Source organism: Pogona vitticeps, chromosome 4 (assembly GCF_051106095.1).
Source record: "Pogona vitticeps strain Pit_001003342236 chromosome 4, PviZW2.1, whole genome shotgun sequence".
In the NCBI taxonomy this organism is placed as follows: Eukaryota; Metazoa; Chordata; class Lepidosauria; order Squamata; family Agamidae; genus Pogona; species Pogona vitticeps.
Window position 1 is genome coordinate 5,721,372 of NC_135786.1, and position 6,000 is coordinate 5,727,371.

Below are 6,000 nucleotides of genomic sequence, written 5' to 3' on the forward strand. Positions count from 1 at the left end.
CACATATATTTCCGGCAGTTTGACACAGCAACGTGGGCTTCAGTGCCTCGAAGAGCAAAAACGGAGCCATGCAACCGGTGAGGAGCAGCAAGCTTCTAGATTGGAAAATACTTTTATGGTGTCACTGGAAATGTGCAAATGAAGGGAGCTTTCAAATTCTTCAGAATCTGCCTTGCAGGATTAGAGGGTGTAAGATCGTCACTTTCTTTAGTGGCTAAACCGTAGGAAGGGTCCTCAAAACTCAAAAGCTTGCTTTGTGCCGCCATGATCCCATCCGGTCAAGACGTTGCTCAAGTTCTGAGTTGGTTTCAGTTATCAGCAGTGGTGAGGGAAACATCCTGCAGAAGAGAATGAAGTTGAAGTGTCCCAGATCAGCTCTTCTCCGTGTCTTTTAACACGCAGGGCTGTCGGGGCCCCTTCCTTGTTTCTCAAGAACGGTCAGACTATTCTGTCTACTTAAGGACAAAAGCACCATGTTGGCTAGACCTTAAGCTGATGAAAGTAGTCTTGGAGAACATAGATGGCTACTGTGAGGTTTGCCTTGATGCTCGCATCTTGCTCTCTGCACTTCCTCCTCCCAGAAGCAAAATGCTGGATTGGGGGGGGGGGGAAGTGATGTGAAAATTTGCTTACATTGCATTATATAGCAAATCTGAAATTTTGGAGAAGGTTGGGCTCCTCCAGTGGCAGGTGCTTAGATAATGTGTAGCTGCAAGTATTTCAAGTGGGGCAGGTGGCTGCCTTAAAGTGCTGTTACATTCCAAAATTACTCCTGAGCTTTTTTTCTCGGCTTTAGCACACTTGAAATTGATTTAATGACATCTGTTTACATGGCATACAGCTGGACACACTTTTTTTTAAGCCGGGAAGCTTGTGTTTTTGTTTGGAAAATGAGGTATTTTAAATAGACTCAAGAGGGTGGTTTATTTTAAGGCACTCGTGGACACAATTTATTTTGAATAGTTTTGGCATGCGTACTTGCCCATGTCAGAATACAATTTTGTCTGTGGGGCTAGCCAAATGTTGGATGTGAGGATCACGGGTGCAGAGGAACCTTGCAGTCCAATCTGGTGTCCATCCCCCCTCCCCCGCCACCTGTAATACTGAATTAGCGCTATTCCAGTTTGAAGAAAATAAATATTATAAACAATACCGACGGTGGCAGAGGTGAGTAGTTATTTGTGAGACTCAGCCTGCATGGGCAAAGCCTCCAATGCCAGCAAACCCATGATCTTGGCATCCATTATTTGACAAACCCCATACAGTCAAGAACACATGTCAGCATGAGAGCAAGCAGGCGCAGGAGAAAGCCTCAAATACAGCAATTCTGAAAGCTCATGTAGTCCCCATTCAACTGATAAACAACATAGCTTTAAAATTTATTTAAAGCTGTCTCAAGAGGATGCATCCGCCAACCCAAAGATCATATGACTCCCACCTGACTTTAAATCAACTTCAAAAACCCCAATCCATCACCTGATTTATTTCAGTAGTGTAACTCCGCCCTTAGCCTATTCGGGGGGGGGGGGGGAGTCTAGAACCTATAGGCTTAACAGGTTTTATTGGGCATTCATTGTAAATTTTGTGCAAAGGGCTGCAGCTGTGAATGCTCATCCCAAATAAACACTTGTTAGCCTTGGAGGTACTACAACCAACCGATGCCTTACTATTGACAATGGGTTCAAAAACATGGTTTGCCGTGGTAAAAAAATGTGTACCTGAACCGGACCCATTCAAATTAAGGTGGAAATCAACATGAAACACTCCTTCAATTTGAATCTGTACAGCTTGGATGCAGGTTTAAAAATAAAGCCGTGTCTGCTCATTAAAACACAACCCATTAGGTAGAATATTAGACTCTTCCTCGCATCTAATTCCCGAGGGTAGATATATTTATCTGCGGGGAGATGTCAGTGCGATGAGCCAGGCTGTCTGGAATGAATCACGCAATTATCGAGAGGGCTTGAAGCCCCAAGAACATTAGTATTTATGTGCTGTCTGGCCTGAAAACTGTGCACGTTAATTGGAGTTGTAGACACTTGGTAGGAAAAGAAAACATGTCCGGACACTCAAAAGGTCTTTCTGTGGCTGAACATCTGTGTGACTTAAGTTTTTGAAAGGCCAGTACTGATTTTTTCTGAATGGATATGAAGTGGGTTACTGGCGGGAATTGTTAGCTAACTAGTTCTTTGGTTCGGGATTGGCCACTAGCATCCTGGAGAAACTAATAAGGGGGTGCTGAGTCTAAAGAAGAGTTGTTTGTGTTGAGGGGCCATGTTAGGCATCACATAAGGGTTTCAAAGTCTATTCTGAGTCTCAGGTGAACCTGAAAATTGCAGGCTTTGCTTCTAACCCATGGTCATGGTATAGTGATTCACTGGGGAGAAAAATTCTGCCCCTTCTCCAGGAAGCTGGAAAAAAACACAACACTAAAGGCCTATTTTAGAACACGGGTTCCATCAACTGGCTCCAAAGCAGTGGCCAAGGAGCTAATGCAGGCCGTAAGGGTTGCCAGGGGCGCAGGGAGAGAAGAAAATGTCAAATGGACAGAGGTTTTGAAGTGCCTCGTGGCTACTGACTCACCATGGAAACTGATGCACAGTGAGACGTGGCACCCTAATTTCACTTTGCATCTGATGGGCCGTGGATTGTCACCGGTGATGACTGAGAAGCAAGATCTTGGCGCTTAATTGACTCTGGCAGCCGTGGAAAAGGCAAATCGCATGCTAGGGGATGGGATGGAAAACATCAGCAGTGGCAGCATGCTGGGGGACATCCATCTTCTGTGATGCTGTGTCCATTTGGATACCTGTACGCTGGTGAACTCTTAAACTGCATACTGCAGAAATGGAGGGGGCACCAAAATAAGCAAGGATCTTGATTTTGTGCTTGCTGTGGGTTTTTCGGTCTCTTTGGCCGTGTTCTGAGGGTTGTTCTTCCCAACGTTTCGCCAGTCTCTGTGGCCAGCATCTTCAGAGGACTCCCAAAAAAGGTGGGAGTATTTCCATGATACAGTGGTGCCTCACATTACGACGTTAATTCGTTCCAGCGAAATCGCTGTAAAATGAAAACATCGTAAAGCGAAATTAAAAAGCCCATAGAAACGCATTAAAACCTGTTTAATGCGTTCCGATGGACTGGAAACTCACAATCCAGCGAAGATCCTCCATAGGGCAGCCATTTCCGCTGCCTGTGCAGCGAGGAATCTGTCAAAGAAAACAGCGGGGGGGGGGCATTTTGGTTACCCAGCGGCCATTTTGAAACCGCCGATCAGCTGTCTGAAAATCATTGTTTTGCGAAGAATTGGTTCCCGAAACAGGGAACTGATCATCGTAAAGCAAAATTTCCCCATAGGAAACATCGTAAAGCGATCTCAAAAAGTTCATCGTAATGCGGTGTCGTTAAACAGAGTGATCGTTAAGCGAGGCACCACTGTAGATCATATGAAATGGGCTCCTCCTTTCTTCCCGGTCTCTGTGATGCACACACATGGGTTCTTGCACCTGTGGTTTTGAAGAGTATGACTTTATTTGTAAGCTTCTTGGCCACCGCTTTGGAACCAGTTGATGGAACCTGTGCTCTAAAATAGGCCTTCAGAGTTTTTTTTTCAGCTGCCTGGAGAAGGGGCAGAATTTTTCTCCCCAGTGAATCACTAAACCTAGACCATGGACCATGGGTTAGAAGCAAAGCCTGCAATTTTCAGGTTCACCTGAGTCTCAGAATAGACTTCGAAACCCTTATATGATGCCTAACATAGCTCTTTAACACAAACAGCTCTTCTTTAGACTCAGTACCCCCTTATTAGTTTTGAAGAGTATGACTTTATTCGTTTAAAAACGATTGCATTGTCTCCTAAGAAGGAAAAGCACACTTAATCCTTACATTTAATTCTTAGACCAAAACAATTAAGCAAAATAACCAGGCCAGGAAATTGTCTTGGATTCTTTGTTATAAAATGACGTAAGCATTTTCAACACGAGACCAGAATCAAAACAGCAGTACTCTAGTGATCATGCTTTATCCATGGCTTTGCGAGTCACTGTCCCTCGCCCTTCTCCGTCCACAAGATTATTGTAAGGAGGAAAAATGTGGAGGCCCTATATATTTACCAAAAAGAGGGAAATAAAGTAAAATTATATGAAGGAACCACTTGTTGCCATAGAGTAAGTATTCCACCACCACCTCCACGGTAAGAAAACAGGAGAGGGAAGTTCCCAAAGAATAAAAACTTTTGCTTACAGGAACACAACAAAACTTATTCTTCCCAAATGCAAACCGCCAGGACTGGATTAGTAAAGTTTTATGGTCATTTTGGATATGAGTGTTCTGTAAGCCTGCTCCTTTTATACGTTATTACCTGTGCAAGTGTTTCAAATCTGGACCAGTAATAATATATAATGAGCTGACTAGTAGTGGAGGTTAAAGTCTAAGAAGGGTGTCCATGTATGTTTTCCCAGTTATTTTATTGTGCAAGAAAATCACACACCAAGTAAAAGGTAAAGGTTCTCCTTGACAATATTTGTCCAGTCATGTCTGACCCTAAGGGGCAGTGCTCATCCCTGTCTCCAAGCCATAGAGCCAGCGTTTTGTCCGAAGACAATCTTCCGTGGTCACATGGCCAGTGCGACTTAGACATGGAACACTGTTACCTTCCCACCGAGGTGGTACCTATTTATCGACTCACATTTTACATGCTTTTGAACTGCTAGGTTGGCGGGAGCTGGGACAAGTGACAGGCGCTCACTCTGTCACGTGGATTCAATCTTACGATGGCTGGTCTTCTGACCCTGCAGCACAGAGGCTTCTGCGGTTTAACCTGCAGCGCCACCATGTCGCTCTACACACCAAGTAAAGGAAACATTAAAAAATGATCAAGTGATATATATATATAAACTAGAAAGTGGAAATAATAAAAGAGCACATGACAACATAAACCCATGCAAAATCTATTTGCTACTGATTAAAAGCCTGAAAGAATTACAAGAACCTCAATCCATGGAATAATGTAGGGTGAGCATGTGTCCATCTTTTGAATGAGGATGGAGGAGTTGATCTGCAATCTGCCTGCCATGCCTTGTGAGGGGATTAGTTCCAACATTTTTTTTCTTGGCTTTAGTACAAAAGGATTATTCCCCCCTTGGGAAGTCTGAAATATAGGAAAATATAGACATGAATGTCTTTGCTGAACAACTTAAGGGAAGAGAGAAAGCCCTTGTATAAACAAGCAAAAGCAAACAGTCAACAGCAAAATAATATTTAGGAGTTGGGCACAAAACGGGTGTCTTTCCACCAGTTCTAGCCACATCTCTAAAGGATAAAAAGGTCTACTTACAAAACAGAGAGAATCTGTATTTTACACTCTCTGAAAGGAATAGGCCCTAGATGCTGTAAGACATCCTTTATAAAACTGGCCCTCTCCGTGGGGTATTGGTGTGCTGCTCAATGTTCTTCCTCAGAAACACATTCTAGATCAGATAGGTTCCACTAAAAATAATCCTACCAGAGGGAGGGGAGAGAAAGCCACAATCGCCCCCAAACTGCTGTCCTGCAGGGTCCAGATGGATAAAAGGCACAAACAGACACTTTGAGCGTTCAGAAGGTGGAAGGGCTGAGGCAGATAGTAGCTTTGTTGTTTAGTCATTAAGTCGTGTCCGTCTTCGTGACCCCATGGACCAGAGCACACCAGGCCCTCCCATCTTCCACTGCCTCCCAGAGTTGGGTCAAATTCATGTTGGTTGCTTCAGTGACCTTGTCCAGCCATCTCGTCCTCTGTCGTCTCCTTCTCCTCTTGCCTTCACACTTTCCCAACACCAGGATCTTTTCCAGGGAGTCTTCTCATGAGAAGATAGTAGCTAGAGTCACCATATAATATGCATAGAAAAAAAGAGGGGAAAAAAACACGAATCTTGTTGGGCCAGATCAAAAGCTCCATCTAAGAAGCCACCAGTCTGATTTCCAAAGCAGCATATGATGGTAAGCCTCTTCCCTCCAGGTGCAGGT